The sequence below is a fragment of the Miscanthus floridulus genome, unplaced genomic scaffold (assembly GCF_019320115.1).
Source record: "Miscanthus floridulus cultivar M001 unplaced genomic scaffold, ASM1932011v1 fs_232_1_2, whole genome shotgun sequence".
Taxonomy (NCBI): Eukaryota; Viridiplantae; Streptophyta; class Magnoliopsida; order Poales; family Poaceae; genus Miscanthus; species Miscanthus floridulus.
Window position 1 is genome coordinate 1 of NW_027096424.1, and position 21,103 is coordinate 21,103.

Below are 21,103 nucleotides of genomic sequence, written 5' to 3' on the forward strand. Positions count from 1 at the left end.
TACTAGCTACTCTATTTATCAACCTACTCTAGGGCTACAAAAATTACAGTGAGCACATAATAATTTAATGAACCTACTCTAAAAATTCATGGCTAATTTTATCACCAATTTACCATAAAAATTCCTACAAATATTAAGCTAAATAATACTAAGCTTTCCTCAATGAATTAATGAATCTATCTCTATCACAGATAACTATAAACTAACTACACCAACAGATAGATAATATTTTTGTGAACCAAATAAATTTTGTTTCACTATTTTTGGACACCTACATAATTTACTATAATTTTTCAAAGATTAGCTCAAAACTAAATTGAATAAACATTTACTAATCCCTAGAAAAAGGAAAACCAAAATCCATCCGCGTGGCCCACGAGCCCGTGATGCAGCCCACGCACGCGCAGCGCACGCGCACGCGTGATCCACAGCGCGGCCCAACTGTGCGTCGGCGGCCCACGATAGGGAGGCCCGCGCGTGCCGGTACATTTGCTAAAACGTCCCCGCAGTACTACCGAATCAATCCGCAGTCCACAACACTGTTCCTACAGTCAGCGTTTAAGCAAACTAACCCTCAGAACATCCTATCTTTACCACGGCCAGGTCCCCGGGCACCCACACGCGCACCGGCGCGGCGGCACTGGCATAGGGCGGTGACGCCGACCATCCTAGCCCCTCCCCACCCCCGATAGTGAGCTGATAATCACCTAGACGCAAACGTGAAGCAGTGGGCGACGAAGCGACGAACGGAGACGCGGTCCAGAGCTCCCTCCACGGCGGCGGACCTCCTACAACGGTGGCGGCCATGTTCCCGTGAGCCAAGGCACAAACGACATGAACTAACCAAAGAATAGGCATCAACAACTCACCGAGAACCTTCCTGACTTGGTGGCTTGACTGGGGACGGACCGGGTGAGTCCGGCCACGCGCGCACGGCAAGGTCCGCGACGGACGGCGGTGGCGCGACCACGTCAGCGGCGCTGGGCAGGTGGTAGCCGTGAGAATGGGGTGCGCATGGGGTGAAGGACTATGAGGTGAGGCTGGGGTGCAACCAATTGGGCTCGGGAGGACCAGACAGGTAGTGCCCACGGCAACGACGTCTAAGCCTTTAATGGCGCGACGGCGGACGCCGGCTCCAAATTGAAGCTTGCCAAGGCACGATGTGACATGGTGCGGGGTCGGTCGGCCAGTAGACATGAAGACGGAGTCGGAAGCGCACTGAATTGAATGGACATGACCTATCCATGCCGAATTGGTGGCGCGGCCTGGCCGGACCGGCAGCAGAGGAGGGAGGTGAAAAGAAATGAATGGGGTCTGGCTGCTTGCCCGAGCCTTGGCAGGACGTGGCGACCGCTCCCGAGCAATCATTGTGAGCCAGCGCAGCCAAGAGAGGGGGCATGCCCGCGTGTGGGTGATGGCAGCGTAGCAGCGCGGCCGTGGCGCCATTAATGGCGAACGACAAGCGGTGGCCTCGGCACGGCCACGTGCACTAAATCGAGATGACAGTGACGCAGAGCGCAAGCGGACGCGACGGTGATAGCACGACATAGCAGTGACGGGATGGCGGTGGCTCAGCGGCACAGGCGGACACGACGCAACGCTGCGGCGCAGCGATGGCCCAGCGAGGCAGGCGGCCAGTTGATAGCGGACTAGCCAGACATCATGCACGCCGAGCGCGGCGGTGCACGGCACAGGCGTGTACGTGCTCTGCTCGTGCAACACGGCCTGGCTCCGTAGCGGCGATGCGGAGCCTGCGTGACGGTGCCAGGCGGAGCAGAGCCGACACGGAGGGACGTGGGTAGCCACAAGAGCGCCAGCAGCGACGTCAGCGGCAGCGCACAACCCAGTAGTGGGGAGGAACAGCTGCGCGCTCGGGCAGCCGGCCACCAGGACCAGCCAGGAGCGGCCAGACACGCGCGCGCGTGGCCGGCACGGCAACGATGGCGCAGGAGCATGGTGACCGCGTCAACGCGAGGAACTCGGCCCAAAACGTGCCATGCACGCTTTGTAAAAGCGTTCCAAAAACCCAATTCGATGCTTCAATTGCTAAAACACCTATTATGTACTCGAGAGAGCATGTTAGGCTATCAAAACCAGCTATGAAACCATATCATTTATTAATCCAATTCTCCTAAAAAAATTGTCAAACTTGGCCTTGTCAAACCCTTTTCAAACTTACGAAATCGACTAAGTCTTTATCGGGTTCGCGTCAAATTCGATTTCCAAGCTATTAGATATACTAGCTAGTGAATTCATCATTCGACCGTAGGTATTTCATTGCCATCTACAAAGCTCATACTTCTAACTCTACTAAAATTCCGTATATACATTCTATAATGTTTTCGCTTAATAAAAATTGATTTAAAACCCTAGGTGAAATAACTTGACTATGAAATATAACTTTCGTTTCACGTTTTCGTCGATCGTTTCGAGTTACAGAAATTGATCTACATACTATATCACATGCATTAACACGTAACCATGATGCTCATGACATATTTTAATTAAAGATTTACAGTGTAACACCGAGAGTATTACATCGTGCCTCGTGCCTCGTGCCCTAGCCCCAACTTTCCTTTTATGGTGCCGTGCGACGGGACCCACCAACCATAGAGTGGTTGAACACCTGTGATCACGGCGTTGATCCAATGGCCCAGTTGGCCGTAAATGGAACAGGTGGTGCCTCGTGGAATAGATTCTAGACTCTGTGGTTCCTCGGTCTCATGTGTTCACCGTGCCAAGGACCAGTCTAAGCAGTGAATAAATTGTAGTAAATCTGGCTACACGACTTGGTCCGGTTTTTATGTGTGTAAATAAACGACGATTCAAGCCCATGAATCACTTTATACCTTCATTCATCGATCGTTAACACTGACAGTAAGCACTATCAAAAGAAGATGTGAAAGGAAAGGTAAATAGCCTGATGACACAGACGACGGTTAGATTTAACTTTTGAGAGGCTCTCGAGTCTCGAGTGCTCAAGCAACCTGATGATGACGACTCAGCTCGACCCATCCGTAAACTTGTGCACCACAAATAGTTACATAGGTATATACGCAATCAAGACAGGGACGTATACGGGCCTCGGCTCGGAAAACTGGAACCGTGCATGCACCTGACCTCCTCGGCCCTCCCTGGCGCGGCAACAGCAACCGCATAAAAACAGACGACCGGAGTGGAATCGGCCGGCAGGTTCTCGCCCGCCGCCGCCGTAGCGCGTGCGTAACCCCTACGCGGACACGCGCGGCGCGTTCGTAGTAGCGGCAGCGTACGCGCGGGGCGCCGGGCGAGCCGTGCCGTGCGCGAGCGGCGGCAGAGCGCTGCTCCGAGCTGCCCGCCGCCGTTCATGCGCCCGCGATTACGCTGATCGGTCGGCGGTAGCTTTTGACTTGCGCGCCCGGCCGGTTGTGGCCAGGTGAGCGCGCTGATGATGCCGGCCGGAGCCGTGCGGCGCACTCTGCTCAAGGGCGCAGCGGCGACGTCACACGCGCTGCGTGCACACTGCAGCACTAGTAGGCGAGAGAGCGTCCCAAAACCGCATGGCATCTTTACATGCTCTAGCCAATCGATCATGGGCGTATCCGTTGATGCATGAATACTTGCTTTCGCAAGGAACACAGCTACGTACACAATGCAAGGGTATGGATGCGGCCGAGATAGCGTACTCCTTTTTGCAGGTACGTACGTAGGGCGTAGGCAGCCTGTGACCTCTCCCTCTTGGTCTGACTCAAAATTTTGAAAGACGAAGCGCAATAATTGGACCGGTGAACGTTTTCTCCGCATAACTTCAGTGAAAATTCTTCGTAGTCGTGCAAGGCGCTCATAGAACGCGCTATGATTCCTTGATAAGGAAGGAAGCTGATTTTTGGTGGAACATCTCGAAAAAGAGGAAAAGGCGAACTTTCCAAAAAAAAGTTTGAGCCTAAGACAAGTCGTAAGTTTGTGCAAAGATGATATCAGTCAGTTTTTCTAGGCGACAGCTTCAATTCATAATACGGCAAACTAGTAGTAGACCTATGTCAGTTTGGTTATTTTCTCCAGTTGGGTCAGGTTCTTATTTTCGGAGTGTTAGTCTCGGTCTTTTTACGTGGTTCTTTCTAGCAGTTTTTTTACTGTTTGCTGCTGGTGTAATTGGGAGTTGTAATTGCTCTTTTTTCTTTTTACATCGTCTAATAAAATCCACGGAAAAGCTTTTACTGTCCTTTCGAAAAAAAATTCCTTCCACGTACATCATGCGCACCATGATCAAGTCCAACGACCATATCGTCGTCCTCCTACGACCTGAAGCAAGTGCAAATTCTCAATCCCACTGCACCTGATGTCTGTTGGATCGTCCATGCATGCCGAGTCAACATCTAGAGCATATTCTACACGCACCTCGCACCTGCTGTCCCTAGCTACATCGGCCGGAAGTATCCAGCACCTGGACATACGTTAATTAGTTGCAGATCAGTACATGGACCGAGAGATCCGTCAGTTCCTGTGTGCACCGCGATCCACGAACACAAGTTGATAAAATTAGCTTGTTTATTAATTTATTTATTTACGCATCATGCATGAGCATGACGCTTACGTGACACCAAAAATTTACGACCCACTGCACGGCTAGCTAGCTTGGTCGCCGGCAAACAGAGTATCTCTTCTTATCAAAGCAGGGAGCTTTGGCCGCCTCTCAGCCCGTCCACGATAGCCAAAATTTCTCCGTCCGTTTGATCTTCGCTTCAACGGCTCGTGAGCGTCCCAGTTGCTGTGCGCCCGCCGCGGCTCCCGTTCGCCTGCCTTTTCCTACTTCCCGTCCCCAGTCACCCCTGCGCCTCCAAAAATATCTTCGCCTCCTCTGTCCCTCTCTCGGTCTCTCCGTCTCTCCGCGGCGGCGCAGCGGCCTGACCCGGCCGAGGCCGTGTGCTGCCGCCTCCACCTCCACCTCCGCCGCACCCAACCCCGCCCCCGCCCCCTTCCTCTCCCTCTCTCTCTGCACGTGGCGGCACAGCGGGACGGCGCGGCCGGGGTGGCGGCGCGCCGATGGTGCCCTCCTCCGGCACGGCTGCGCATCCTCGTCCCGGCTGGCGCCGCTCCCCGCACTGCGCGCACGGCGTAGCGCGCCCCCCGGCACGGCGCGCCGGCCACCACCGTGGCCGCGACCCACCCCTCGCTATCCCGGCGTGGCCTCCTACAGACGTGTGTTCCTGTGGTCGAAGAAACCCTAACTTCCTCTGCTCCACGGCCTCGGTACTCGCCGGAGGCAGCGGCGGCGGCGGCTCAGCTCGGTTGTGCAGTGAGGTGCACCCTCTTCTTCTCCTCTTCTTTCTCTTGGCTTCTCCCCAAGATCCTCTCTCCTTCCATATTCCCCTTTGCGCGAGCGATTGAGCGAGAGATGGTGGAGGCTCGGCCAGCACGCACGGCGCTGCCCACTTCTGGTGTCTGTCCCTGTCATCGAAGGTTTCGTTGACCGCGTACTGCCCTCCCTTCCCGCGCGGCGCCCTGGCCAGCCCCAGGCTGTGCCTGTCTCGGCGCAGCCCCTGCACAAACTGTGATTGTTTGACAAAGGGGAGGCATACAACAAACAAGATTGCTGTGATGGGGATTATTGTGGATTTGGGGGAGAAGTCCCTCTAGCTTCGTCACCTTTACGTATGAAATGTTCCCTATGTTTGTTACTCTGTACTGCTAGCTTTCTATTGCCTGTAGTTTGGATGTTCGATTAAATGCCTAACCAAGTTGTAATCTCATGTATTGGCAGCCTAGGTGTGTGAGCAACTAAAGAACGGATGTTCAGGCAGGGGCCAACCCATCCATGCTTTGCCTCATGCACAGACACCAGGGTAAAAATTATTTTTCCTTTGTTAATGATTCATAATCACCTCATGTGCATTCCCCTTGCTCAACCTTGCGCATCAGGCATAGGTACTCTAACCGTTGTTACCTGATTAGTAGTTTAGTATTGAGTATTCGATTGTCCTTTCTTATTAGAGTGTATCTGTTTCAATGTCTTGGAGAAGAAGAGAGTACCATCTTTTCTCTTGTTCGTTACTTAAATATTATTTGGAAACAGTTTCTGGTTCTTTCATTCTTTGCTAAGCATGGTCTATTTGTTATCTGGATTTTAATGCCTACAATTCAAGCTTTTAAAGTTGGAAAATAGAACATGTAAACTTGGAATTCCTATTGCTACAGCAGAGAAAAATAGTTATTTTCGAGCCTGCTGATTTCGAATTTTAAATGCAGGTTCTGGTTTGCATACATTTGTGATGCATCTGGCTCCTCATATTGCTCTGTTTACTATTAAGGTTGTCCAACGTGGTAAAATTGATCTGAAAATAGCGAAAGGTTGGTGCAGCATGGCTTTACAGAAATGTTCAGAGTTTGGACCGGCTGTGTATCCAGTACCAACTCTTTCATTTAGGAACCCAGAGCAACCCAGCCACCATTATTCGCATCGCCAAGTAAGCCGCCGCCTCCTCTCCTTCTTGCATGGTTGCTTCTATTCTCTTCAAATTAGTTCCGCCATTAAGGCTCTGATTCACAGGTAGATTTCATCTCAGTACAGGTCTATCAAAATTAGTTCTAAACCAGCCAACCGCTAATACAAAGGATATTTGAATTTAATTTCTACTATTTAGAATTCTGCCCTTAGGTTGGTGTGGCGCCTGCTAACTGAAATCATTTCTGAACATTCCACGTGACCCAATCTCCAATCTCTGCTTCCAACTAACTGTACATACATTGTTTGCTATATTCACCGGAATTAGCTTGGGAATACTAAAATCTTTGCTCAGTGGTAGGGATCAGCTTGAATTATAGGTACATTATATCTACAGTTACAGAAGCACCACAAAGCGACATGTCCAACCTATAGTTACTGAATATGCATCTTTGTCTTCCAAAATAATATTACGTCCCTTAATTTGCATCCTGAACATACACTGTTGCACGAACAGCGTGCCACCTAATTTCCCTTAGTATCACAGTTACATTCATAGTTCTGAACTGTTTACTTAGATCTCCTTAGTTGCTCTGCTACCTATTTGATTTCCATGTATGCTTCTCAAAGATAGTGCAAATTTAACGATCACTAGCATTTCGATTTTCATCCGTATGTTCCAATTCATTTAATATTTTGTTGCGTCATAGTTTCATTTGCAGAAACTGCATTATTAATTCAGTTTTTCCCACATTTGTATTCTGACTTCTGAGTTAATGATTCGGCACATTTCTAATATATGAACCTGATATCCATAGGTTCTATAGTATGCCATGCCAAGAAATATAACATTCAATACAAGATTTGTTTCCATTTTTTAGGTTTCCCTTCCTCAGTCATGAAATTGGAATGATGATCTGCTCATTGCTAAGTAGCTGCTGCTCTATAGCAAAATGGCAAAAAAAGGGTACCCTCCATAGGTTAATGAGAAACCAACGAACCTTTATCTTTGCTTTACATGGCTACATTCAACATTCTTATCCATTTGTTCAAATGACAAAAAGGATACCCCACCCAGTAGGCTATGGAATGAAATCTTGAGCACCAAATCATCAATGCATCATCTGCCAGTAAGCTCACACTGAATAGGTAGTTGATCTGTACTCATTGTACCATTCTGTTACATTTCATATTTACTTTTTCGTTAATAATTTGTTGATTTACACACCTTTTTGCCGATCCGCATGTCCTACAATAACTTCTTCGGGAAATGGACGGTGGGCGCACTGCCATGGCCAGGACCCGGCGGTGAGCGCTGCCACAGGCCAGCGGCCGCTATCCACTCACCTCTCCCCCAGCCGCACGTGCATCTCTCTCTCTCTCTCTCTCTCTCTCTCTCTCTCTCTCTCTCTCTCTCTCTCTCTCTCTCTCTCTCTCTCTCTCTCTCTCTCTCTGTGCCACGTGCGCTGCTCGACTCATGTCCGTGGCTACCCCTACCGGCGGCAGCGCACCTTGGCGGTCAACTCTGTGGCCAGCTCATCCTCTTCTCCTCTTCCTCTGCCCCATGCCTCCTCCCCTACATCCTCCTTTATACCTTTGTTTCCCCCCTGATGTTTGATGCAGGTGATGCAAATTTTTCTTTACTCCATAGCCTGTAATCAAAATGAATTCTTATATAAGTTGGGAATATAGCCTGATGCTGTTCACATGGAAATGTTTTGTGCTCCATATCTTGTGATCAGATTGAACTCTCATATAAGTTGGGAATATAGGCTGATGATCTCCCAGGGCATTCCTCTCTTCTTTTGGGAACACAACGTTCCCCACCAGCCAGCCTAGCCACGTCGGCAACAATTTTCATATAAGTTGAGAATATATGCTGATGATCTATTCATGCACATATATGTATTGCTATCTGTTTATTTATCGTACCTCATCAATTCTCTAGGGTCGATCTATTGCAGCTTCCTTTTCGGCCTTGCAAACGATTGTATTATCGGTGCTTGCCGTTCTGCCTAACCACAAGAGATCAAATGATGCCATTTTTTCCCATTTCTGAACCTACTTTTATTTGATATATTATTTCTGTTTCTCTTATTGTAATGGATTCATTGTAGTGAATTGCTGGCTCAGTTGACCATTCGGTTCTCTTGGTGCCATGTTTGTACCTTTCAGCATCTAGCCTGTAGTACTATTGAACTTTTTACAAATTAGTTGTCATCTGTCCAGGGGCATAGGCTGGAATGGTTCTCAATCAGAGATCAAATGACAGGAAGCACATCACCTCTTCTTGCACCTGCTCAAATTGTTTCCCACCTCATAGTGCCGTTACGAAATGTGTCAACAGGAAATTAAGCGAAGCATGCCGTCGTGCCTATGTGTCTGCAATCAAGAAAATAAAGGTGCCCTGTTATATCTCCATTTTTTTAAAGAGCAGGTCAATACAGATGATTTTGCCTATTTACTCTAATAGGATTGCATCTGCACGTGCCAGATTGTTTGTTAGAGCATTCCGTGCTCCTTTGCACTCGCGCGCAGGGAAACATGCTTCCTCAAAAAAAAAACCTGCTGGAATCATGCTATTTCTGTTATAATGAGAGAATGGGTTGTTTTAAGCTTCTCATATTTTATTTCTTTTAAACAACGTATTTGTGCTTTTTCTTTGTAATAAAGATATCGGAAGTGGTCTTTTAAACAACGTGTTTGTGCTACAAGGTGATTTATTTGCTCTACATTATTAACTAAGTGCTGCTCCATTTTTTTGTCCATGGGAATGAACCAGGAACCATTTCTAAATACGTTTGCCATGTACAGTCATTGAAAGAAACTGTACGAACCATTGAAGAGGTTACCAAACCTCTAGGATTTGGTGTTCATGCCAAAAATCACCAGGTTCTCTTTTGATATTTTCTTGAAATCCTTATTTCTCGAAAAGTACAGTACCACTTCAAAAAGATCTTTCTGCGCCATTCTCAAGTTCTCTTTTGTTGTGCCACCAGTTGAGGGTTGACAAAGTAAAAGCAGAGAGAAAGGGAATTCTCAATGTTGTACCAGAACCATTGCATTGTCAGGGAATTAGTACCTGTTGAACTGTGAGAATTTTGAAGATAGCTGTTGTAGTGTCTGTGCACGCGCAACTGCACCCGTGGTTTAGCAGGTGCACCTTTCATAGGTCTACTGATTGTGGCTTATCCGGCAATTCATGGGTTCGCGGTGCCAAAAAGTTTGGTTTCTCATGGGCGTTTCGTTGCCTTGTGCCTGCAGCTTCGTGCGCTTTGTGAGCACACCAGATGTGCTGGAGTTGACGACCACCTGTGATTTACAGATGCCGTAGCTACAAGGGGCCAGCAAAATTTATGTGCAGGGAGTAAGTATCGATGAATTGTTTTCCAGATGGTGGATTGTTTTTTGCGTTATGTTTGTTGATGGAGATGTTGGCTAAAATTTCTGTGCGTTGTTCAGGGTACTGGAAATGCTACCTCCGGTGCACCTGGTTGGTGGGATCATCATGTTTAGTGCTTGGATTGCCCTTCTGTTGTTAATTGGGTTCCAAATATTGTTAGGTTGGCTCGCCTACGCTCATACCTGATATGCTTCGCTGCCGTTTTTATTTTGTTAAATTTAGTCCATGGTAGCTTGACTGACACCGAAGTTTAAAATTCCTGATCGATAGCCAAATCAGAAGCAAAAAAAAGAAACTATAGATGGGAACGCAAGTGGATCAAGCCATCACTTTTTGACTGGATTCCAAATGGGGATATGCTGGTGGGTGGATTGATCTTAGTTATTCACTATGTGTTCTTGATAAACTAATACTTGAATGGTTTTGATCCTTTATCGGGTTGTGTTTGTGTTTGCAGGATGGGACACATGTGCAGATGTGCACAGGCACTCAGCAGTATTCAATAACTACGGTATTATTCTGATTTTAACAAGACAAACATGGTCTAAATGGTTTTCCTATACTCTCATCATTCTTCTGCAAATATATTTTCCATAATTAGTTATATATGTTTATAGCTCTTATAACTTAGCAAAATAGTATAGTGGTGGCGCATGCTATATTTTATCCCGAATATTCCAATATGTACCATCCCTACCTCCGTAAATCTATTAGGTTCTGTCTTTGGATTACGACAAAGAGTCTTTGCCATATGGGTTCAAATTCCCACGTTGTTCTGCTTGCATCATCTATGTATAGTGAAAATGGTCTGTGAAGATTGGGCCAGTCGGTTTAAAATTAATTCAGTTTTCACTGTGTTAGGACAGAAAATAGGTTTGCTGAAGAAATTCCATCCTCTAAAAAGGAAGCAGTCTTCAACAGAGATGGAGGACATTGGTAACGGCTACTCTAGACTTTGTGTCTTTTAAGCCTTCCTCTGTCAGCCACAGACTCAGGTACCACTCCCTCTTTCTTGTTTCTTTCTCATCCTCTTAGCTTGTTTGGTTCCAATTGATCATTTCCATCAGCTTGGATGTTAGCTGCTATTTTAGTATTACACTTCCTCTTAAATTACTCCACTCTGGGTCATAATGGACATGTATTCGTTGCTGCTGTGCTAATTCCTGATCCTAATTGTTTGGGAAAAAGATATTTGTCCATTTGCTAGGTTGGACGCAAAATGCAGATTTAGCTTATGTTCTTTGTGCCCACAATTCTGAACTTTGTAGCTGCGTCTCCTTGCCAAGATTCATTTGGTTTCAGTCCAATGCTCTCTCCTCACTCTTCCCACACTACTGTTTCATTGGACTATAAATCAGCATTTATCTAGATGTTTGAGCTGCTTTATAGAATAGTTTTCTCATTGATATATTTGTCTACAGATATAGTACCTTTTATACGTCAGGTTTGTAGCAGGAAGGTAGCATGCTCTTCTGCTGTCATTCAACTGAATGTGAGGGATATCAGATTTCTTGAACAACTCTTGCCTCATTGCCTACTACCACAGATTATCTGAATGTGAAGTATGATGCGGCTCAAGGTATGCTAATTATTGTGCTCCAATCTTTCGTTTTTGCTACCTAGCATATCTACATTTGACTCCTAATATTGTTTCCATGCAAAGATTAAACATATTTTTCCCCTGCGCCTTAACCAGGTGATTTGCCGACGCGCGCGATGGCGCGCGTGATGGACTAGTTATTTTACTCGCGAGAGATCTGAGACAAAGATGCTGTGTTTGCCAGACATGTATAGGTGGCCAAACGGGCCGCCCGCCACAGCACTAGCACGTGCACGGCAGACACGGCTCGACCAGGCACGGCACTACACGGCACGGTAGACTAGCCGTGCCGTGCCTGTTAGTGCCGCCGTGCCGAGGTACCGGCCCAGGCATAGCACTGGTCCTGTTCGCTTCTCTTATAATCCGTACTTTTCAGCTTCTTTTTTCAGTCGAAACAGTTTTTTCTCTCACAACAAATCAGCCGGAACAGTGTTTTGACTTGTTTTTTCAGCTAAGCGAATGGAGCCACTATCAGGTCTTAGCCGTGCCGTGCCACTGGGCATGGCGGCCCAGCAGTGCCCGTGCCGACACTGGCACTATAAGTGCCCAACATCTCAAACTGATCAGAATATCAGGGACAATTACTTCATCATCTCAAACTTAAGTTACATGTTCTTAAAGTATCAGAATATCACAATAACTTCATCATCTCAATCTTAACTTCATCATCAGAATATCAGAATATCAAAGAACTTATCAAAGACTCAAAATTACATGTTCACAGAGAATTGATATTAACTTGATCATTGAAACACATAGATCACATAATCACACAAACACAGGAAGAAATAACAAAACAGAGCAAGGGTTAGTAGAGACCAAGGGTTAGTAGAGATCAAGCGTCTCATCATCGGATCCAGCCATCGCCACTCGTCGGCGCCCCGGTCCCTCAACGGCTTCAAACAAAACAGAGCAAGGGTTAGTAGAGATCGAGGGTTAGGGTTAGGGATTGAGCAAGGGTTAGGTCGACGGCGACTTACCTTCAAAGCCGGAGCACCGGAGTCGTTGGCGAGGTCGACGAGACACAGATCCGGCGAGGTTGACGACGTGGGATGGATCCGGCGAGGAAACCGACGAATCAGGTGAGGAAACCGACGAATCCGGTGAGGTAACCGACGGATCCGGTGAGGTCGACAACGGGGTCGAGGGCGAAGCGAGATCAAGGGTTAGGGTTAGGGATTGAGCTGGGGTTAGGGTTAGGGATTGTGCCAGTGCCGGCCAGCGGTGGCTCCAGAGGCCACCGGAGAGCGAGAAGAAGAGAGGAAGTCGAAGGCGAGAGAGAAGAGCGAGTCGCCGACGTGGCAACGCCGACTCGCCGAGAGAGGAGAGCGAGGCGAGAGAGGAGCTGGCAAGATGGCGCTGCGGGGGAGAGCCGAGAGCGAGGCGAGAGAGTAAGAGCAAATGAATTAGGGCGACGAAGCAAGACGCGGCCGGCCGGCCGGGACGGGCGGTTTTATACCCCCTATTCCAACGGCCGGATCCAACGGTCCGATGGGAGCGAGGACGGAGATCCAACGGTGACGAGCCGTGCCGCTGCTGGGCCGGCCCATATAGCGTGCCGTGCCCGGGCCGGCACTACGGGTCAGAATGGCGGCCCAGGCACGGCACTAAGGCCAGGCCATGCCAGGCACCGGCACGAAGGTCGTTGGGCCGGGCCGTTCCTGGGCCGTGCTATTTAGTGCCGTGGTTGGGCCGGCCCATAGTGCCCGGGCCAAATGGCCAACTATACGGACATGCATATGCATGTACAGTACAATGCTGCGATGGCCAAACGACGAGCCGGTCCTCTGCAATTTGCGCCCAGAATATGCGTGCACTGGCCGCCTTGCCTCTCGTTAGCTATCTACTAGGGGGAATCCCCCAACCTCCTATAAACCAAATGATTAATTAACTATGCACCATCTCGTCCTTAATGCTTGCTCAATCTGCTGTATGCCCGGTTTATGTATATATGCTTCATCAGGACATGTCATTTCGTCAACGACGACGGAGGGGGAAGGACGACGGAGGGGGAAGGCGACCATCATCAGATCAGTTTAAAAGGCACGCACAAACTGGGGGTTAGCTGCAGTGACGTGGTTGGAGGAGTACATATATAATTGCAGTTGAGCGAGCGAGCAGAGACGTTCGTGGGCGACTGGGGGTTGGAGAGTGATCGAGTTGGAGTAGCCAAAGCTAACCTAAGCGAAAGCCCCCTTTGTTATGTCCTGATTGATTGGTGCCGTGTGTCCCGTCACGAAAGCAACTGCGGTTTGTTTGCGGGACGAGTTCTCGGTCGGCAAGCAAGGAGCAAATGCGGGAACGAAAGGGACGGAACGATGGATGGATGGATCATGATTCATGAATGAATGTCAGTTAGTTTCCTCGTCGCTGCCTTTCTGGTGGCTTTCAATCAGCTGATGTCTGCACGCGCCGCTCGATCCACCAAAGAAGCTAAGCAGCAGCTAGCGGCAGAGTATGCGTCTGTGCTCTACCATGTCAACAAAGATGGATTATTACATATTTATGTATCTCAGCATCTGCATATACAAATATACTACGTGTGGTATTTTATTTTTCATTCACGGGTCAGTCCAATCGATTAGCTGGACACATGTTGATTTAACGGCGGCGTGCTTAGTGTTAGGAGTGTAGATGGCTAGCATTGATTAGGTTATCCGAGACGCTCATGCACGTAGCTTGGCTTCGTGGGAGGGTTGTCGACGACGATCTTACTTTCATTTATCTTTGCTCCTGGGGCGGATCGAGTCTGCTTGGCGTACCAGTGGTACTACTACGTACGTGCTGTGTCGTCCTACGACTCCTACCCCGCTGCCCCTAAACGAGCATTTTCAGTGACATCAGTTAGTTGATTTTCAGGGCAGTTGAGCGAGACGGGCGCTGCAAATAAATCATGTGTTTGAGTGCTTTCTCTCTCTCTCTTTTTATAAGAGCGTGTTTAGTTCCCACCAAAAAAAAAAAATACTACAGTATCTATCACATCGAATCTTGCGATACATGCATGGAGCATTAAATGTAGACGAAAAAAAACTAATTGCACAGTTTGGTTGGAAATTGCGAGACGAACGTTTTGAGCCTAATTAGTCCACGATTGAACACTATTTGCCAAATAAAAACGAAAGTGCTACATTAGTCTAAATTCTCAAATTTGGGCAACTAAACACGCTCTAAGGGTGTGAGTGCTCTCGGTGAGCTCAAAGCCGGCCCGGGAAGTCGTCGTCGTAGACTCGTGGTTGAGAGGGGGTACGTTGGTTTTGGTAGAAAGAAGCAAAGCTTCATCGCTTTCGTTCTCTACGACTGATCAGCTGGCATTGCTTCTAGGAAGCTGTACTCAACCAGGTTGATTAGATGCGGTCGAATGGTGGCTAGTTTTTCACCCTATCTAAACATATAGCTGGGACAGCCTGTTATATATTGTCTGGTGGAATTGATTATTGGAGTGTTTCACGAAACAGCGACATGATGGTAATGTTGTCAGGCGACTCTGCTTATGTATATGTTTTATTTGCATAGACAAGGAAAGATGAGCATATGTTTTACTTGGAGACAATAAGGAAAGATCAAAACGCATATATAGGGCCTGTTTGGTATGGCTCCACTCTAGAACTCCAGTAACTCCAGCAAAAATTCCAGCCAAACACTCCAGCTCCAAAACTCCTTGGAGCTGCCAACTCCATGGAGCTGTAGTGCAAATGGGGGTGGAGTTTTGGAGCACCTCTTTTGCAACTCCAACTCCACCCAGAGCTATCTCCATCAGACAGTTCCAACTCCACTCAAAGCTAGCTCCATCTGGAGTTCTGGAGTGGAGCAGCTCCACCCAGAGTTGGAGTCATGCCAAACAGGGCCATGATCGTCTCTTTTGGAACTAATGTTGGGCTGTTCTAGGAGCTAGGCTTGCACTGTGCCGTTCGCTTGGAGGAATTTAGAGGAATCTTGATGAATTTGGATGAATCTGGATGAATTTGTGAGAGGAAAACACGGTTCCCGATGAAAAAAGAAGCGGATCAAGCCGGGTTTAAGGGCACGCGAACGGGAGGGTGGCGCTAGCTGCTGCTTGCTTGACTTCAGTAAATTAGCCGGAGCAGCACTAGCTCCATTTGATTCGCGGCACTAGCTTAGCTAGTACACCGTAGTACCAACGTGGTTACTTGCAAGCATCATCTCAGCTACAACGTTCATGAACCCGGCCGCACACACACGCCCCATACATGTGTCGAGGATGCGTTAACAAAGAGAGATGCTGGATTATGTCGGGTGACACACCTGATTCTCTCTCGAGCCCTAAAAACACACATACAGCTCCTGATTCTTCTCCAGCGCGAGATCGAGCATATGATGTATAGCCTCGAGTAGATGAAGTTCGCGTGTCTCCGCCGCGTCCGCGACCCATAGACGAGCATAGCTACTTGCTGCTGTGTAGGCCATGGTGGGGGCTGCATGCGGACCGATCGAATCCAACACGCCCACGAAAAAAAAGGCCGACCGAGCGCATCCAACACCGCCCCATCGATCGGTCCATCCATCCCATGCCATGCAGGCACCAGGCAGCATCCAGCCGGCCGGACGAGTCCCGGTTCGGCGCGCCCAGATTCCAACGCGCGCTCCGCCGAACGTAGCCACGCGACGATGCCGCGCCTACACGGCTACGCTAGCTAGCTCTAGCGCACCGAACGACCGACCGATCCGATCCGTAGTCACCCATGCATTCACCGTTCAGTCAGTCATTCACCCACTCTCTCCACGTGGCCGGAGACCGAAGGACTCCCCGGCCCCGATCGACGACCGCGCGTGGATGCATGGATGGCGTGGGTCGCCGTCTCCACCAGGCAGCTGCCCGGCAGGCCGGCACCCCTGGAGAGCGACGCCTGGCACGGGCGACGCCGACGCGGTCGACCAGCCGCTTCCTGGCCGGGGCATCTCTCTAGCTCCGTCGCCACTGCACGCCAACCACGCCAAGCGTCCGGCCGGCCCGGTGAGACCTCGACACACATGCGAGGGACCGACCGAGTCCAACGGGAACATGGGTCGTGTTAGGTGTAACAGTGGCGACCGACCGTACGTGATCCTCCTGCCCGGCCGATTGACCGCACTGATCCACCATTGCGCCGTCAAATCCTGAGACTTTCGAGCTCCGAGTGAGCTTTTCGTTTCGCCTTTCCGAGGCGAAACTTCCGTGTGAGCTGCACCGGGACACCAGAAACCGAACTAGTCGTGTGGTGGAGCCTGGAGCGGGAGGGGACAGCACGGCTCCGTGTCCATCCGACCGAGGGACACCAGCGGGATGGCACGCAAACGACGATCTCGTCCTGTACCGGTCACTCCGCTTGTAACCCTAGTTCGCTTTGTGCTCTGCGTGTCTGACGAGAAGATTGGTCGAATCAGCTAGCCCTATGACTTGTGACCTCCGTTCGCTATTTATTTTTCACAAAAAAAGGGAACCCACAACCAAGCAGCACCATTAACATGAGTCCATGGACTGTTCCTAGGACTCGTTGCAGTCCTGGCGGGCGACATGTGGTCCGCCGAGCGAGCGAGTGATCGACCACACTGCTGGATCGGTCGGTGTCATCGACTCACTATCACACGAGGGACATGCTCCAGTAGAGAAACCTAAGCTTGCACGCTGGATCCTGACAGGTACTGCTAGTTAGCGGTGCCGGTCCAAGGATTTTAAGGGTCCTCCGGCGATCTCGTCGTAACGCCCCATCTAACCGTGTATAAAATCTTATAATATATAGACGCTAATTTTACTTGCAAAACGAAAGCAAATTCAATAACATATTTTTAATTTAACATGTCTGATAATTATCGAGGAACAATATAGATTAAGGAATATATTTGTAGATGCATGATAATTATCGAGGAATAATGTAGATTAAAAAATAATATATTTGTTTTCTTTTCTCACCCATGACAAATGTTTTTTAGGTAACATTATAAAATTCTAACTTGTAAATTAGAAGAAAAATATGACTATATGGGTACAAAGTATTAGAAGTCTGGAATACTATACAGATAATTAATTTGAATTAAAAATAAAAAGGAAAAAAATACCTTGGGCCTAAACAACTAATCGGTGATCGCAATTCATAAGAAACAAAGAATCAAGATGTCGTCGTCGTAGAGCCCTGTCTGGTCGCATTCCTCGTGCTCCGTGTCCGTATCTTCGGTATTCTAGCTCTTCGCGGCGGCGCGGCTCGCCAGCTCCACGCGTGTAAGGCGCACGTCCCGATCTCACGATCAGAGTGTGTTGTGTGCAGCGTGACTTCTCGCCTCCTCTCTACCTGAGGGCCGTGGGGAAAGGAAACTAGAAAAGAAATGTCAATGTTGTCTTTTTGGATCGCCTAGCCTGTTCTATGTCTCTCTTTTTATTAGTTTGCTAATGCCTAATAGACTATAGGACCTGAGGGTTTGTATACCTGGGCTTGGGCCCCTCCTCCGCTTGGGCCCTCAGCCGTCGCACCTCATGGCCTACCCTTAGGGCCGGCACTGCTAGTTAGTTATCCACCGTGTGCTAATCACTCGTCAAGTGGCCACAAGAAAACCACATATTGTTAGTTTGATCTCCACTAATTGGCCCAATGGTTAATTAGGTTCTTGGATCCACGCCCTCATCGGGGGCGTCCAACCGCTTCATAGTTGGTAGGCCCCCGTCGCACAGTACTATAAAAGGGAGGTGGAGGCCGGGGCACATGGTACGAGGTTCCCCTGAGCTACCTGACGCCCTACCGACCATTCCCTAAAACGAACCGATCCAGAGAGAAGGTGTTGTTAGCGACGGGAAGCCGCCACCGACCTCACCGTCGCCTCTGTACTGCCACGACACCGGCGTCCATGTTGCTACGGCGCCATGGACCCAACTGTACTAGAGCGAGGTATAGGAATAGTTCCCCATCTAAGAGCTATTTATCCCCTGATCTACGTTCTAGAGGTACTACTACCTATCAATATGTGTAGATTCAGATAGGGAGAGTAGCAATTTAAAAGAAGATGAGAAAGATCCAATTCGGATCGAAAGAGAGGGTTTCTAACCCTAACCCTAGAAGGGGAAGAGCTAGGAAGACGGCTTACCTAACGAAACCCTAACCCTAACTCACGACGAGGAAGGGGAAGAGAGTGAACGAACAAGGGGAAGGAGCTCCTACCTGGGGTCCGCCGGCTCCGTCTCCATCGCTGGTCGTCGCATGGACGCCGCGGGGGAAGTCAACCCCAGCCGTCGGGGCGGGAGAAGCGCCGCCTCATGATCTCCGCCTCGGGCTCGGGCCAAAGGGCACCACCGTGGTGCCGCTCGACGGTGCCACGCGTGGCTCCGGCCGCACGCGTGCGCTGGCGAGGGGTGCCATGGCGGAGCCGCCATCCCCTGCGTCACGTCCGCCTTGAGCTCGGCTACGCTCTGTCGCTTGTGGGGCTGAGAGAGAGAAAGGGGGAGAAGAGAAGTGAGCTAGGGTTTTGGGAGCCGGCGCCGCATCGCCGTTTTTATCCACCGAGACGCACGCATGGCCGTCCGATCTGCATCAATGGCGCAGATCAACCGGGCCAGATTGAGCCCAGGCGGGAGTGCGCAGCGGGCGACTTTGCCGGCCCAGGCCTAGGCCCAGGTTGCGGCCTAGGAGGCGCCGCAGGCTCGCGCGGAGGTAGTTGGGCCGGGCCGTTTTGTCGGCCAGGCTAAAGTACAGTGTTTAGTTTTGAATCCATTTTTTGTTTTTCTTTTTTCAGTAAATGTTTATCTCCTGGAAAATGATTAATGGCTCAAAAAAATTAACAAAAGAATATTTTCTATGGGTAAAATTCACAAATTATGTTTAAATTTTCGCTGTAAAGTTTAATGCTGATTACCTTCTAATTAAATTCGAACCAACGAAAGAATTTAATTTGAAGAGTAGTTACTTTTAATAAATTATGATTAATTTTATCCTCTAATTAAATTGGAATCAACTAGAAAATTGAAATTAGAGGAGTAGTTCGTTTTTTGTTTAAGTCAGATTATGGTATTGTCTTTTTCTGACCAACGTTAATGATGACAATATTATAATGATTTTAAGTTTGAGGTTTAAATCTCTGATAAATTTCCACCAACATGGTTAATTTTTTAGAGAGTAGATAAAGACCAAGAAATGTTCCTGAACTAAAAGAATGTATTTTATTATCAAGTTGGGATAATTTAACTTTGAAGAGTAGTTGTATTTATTTCAGGTTGATTTATGAGTTTTTATGTATTAATTCTATTTTCTGTCCAACAGTGATGTAGAACTGATGCTAAAGCGTATTGTATGTTTTATTTTAACTGACGAGATCACTCGGCTGCATGCCAACAGGCTGTAATGCTAGGGTATGTGAATAAAAAGGTTTGAGTCAAGCCAGTTCAGGATAATTTTTGTTAGTTTACTAATTTTCTGATTAAATTAGAACGAACGGGGAGATTTAATTGGAAAATGAAGTATAAGTGAATATTTTAGTCATCATGGCTAAGTTTAGTATAGATCTATCCCGCATCGAGAGAAGTTTTGGTATAGTACTTATGCTAGTCAATCCTATATAGCGGGAGAAGTTTTGTGATGCTTCACATGTTTTGTATCCCGCATAGCGAGAGAAGTTTGGGTAGCTCTTATGCTGTCCTAGTATTGACCTTGGCACAATAGAAATACATCGTCATGATCAATACTAACCAAAAGATAAGAAAAGATGTAAGTGTGACTTGCAAAAGCACTGCTAATGAAAAACCTCGTTGAGTTGTTTAAGTGAAATAAGGAAAGCGTACTCCTAAACGGATCAAGAAATAACTTTGTTTACATGACATAATCATATGAATGAAGTAAGTTATAAGTGTCTCCTCGTTCACAGGCTTTCTGAATAATTATCGAAATTATGGCAGTAAAGCTCATGTCATATTTCGAGGGGGAGAGTAACAAGATCAATTAGAAAAGATACTATTCATTAAAGAATGAGATAAAGATTAATTAAGATAAAACTGTTGGAGGAGTACAACGATCACAACAATGATACCCCTAAGCAGAGAAATAGCTAAATTCCTGGACTTTTTAAAGTTCCGACAGGAAGATAGCGTAGTCAGCCTCAAAAATATTAAAGTGGTGCTTAAAGCGCCATATGAGATTTTAAAATATTAAACCGATGTTAAAGTGGTGCTTAAAGCGCCATATGAGGTTTTAAAAGATTAAACCCAAAATCAGACATTTGAAGATACACCATTTTTAGAAAATATAGGAAGGAGTGGGGGAGCATGGTATGTAGAGGTATGTAGAGATCTAAGACTTGAAGAGAAGCGGGATTGCATGCCCACTTCAGTGATTCAAAAACAACGAATCTCTCAATACCTGTTGATATTGTATGACTTATACAACACCTGTTGTTGGCTTTTCGAAGAAGATGAATAATGTAAACAAGGATCTTATAATATAGGAGCCTGTAGAATCAATTGCCTCTTGGCAATGAAGAGCAACAATAGCCCCATATGAAAGTGTCCGTAGATAAGGCCCGAGAAGGTCTTGAAGAATTAGTAAACCAGTTTTTCCAATGACTATGACGTCTATGTTAGTAAAGAATTTAAATGGAGGGTGATTCCACCTCATTTAAAGAAGCCATGAGAAGCGTTTACTTGTTTAAATGGCAAGAAACTATGGAAGTTGAAATGAATTAGATGAATACCAATGATTTTTTCGGA

The 21,103-nt window shown here is 47.7% G+C and overlaps 2 long non-coding RNA genes across 3 annotated transcripts; both read left to right on the plus strand.

The window, feature by feature from the left end:
* The first annotated feature begins 9,185 nt into the window (after nt 1-9,185).
* On the plus strand, nt 9,186-10,210 carry LOC136530912 (uncharacterized). The gene is made up of 5 exons (XR_010777910.1): nt 9,186-9,313; nt 9,421-9,578; nt 9,686-9,788; nt 9,884-9,984; nt 10,095-10,210. It is a non-coding gene; the product is annotated as an uncharacterized lncRNA (long non-coding RNA).
* A 102-nt stretch (nt 10,211-10,312) lies between these two features.
* On the plus strand, nt 10,313-11,565 carry LOC136530914 (uncharacterized). 2 transcript variants are annotated; one of them, XR_010777912.1, is made up of 2 exons: nt 10,313-10,335; nt 10,691-11,565. It is a non-coding gene; the product is annotated as an uncharacterized lncRNA (long non-coding RNA). The 2 variants fall into 2 exon arrangements; XR_010777911.1 differs by lacking the exon at nt 10,313-10,335 and adding an exon at nt 10,355-10,375.
* The last annotated feature ends 9,538 nt before the right edge of the window (nt 11,566-21,103 follow it).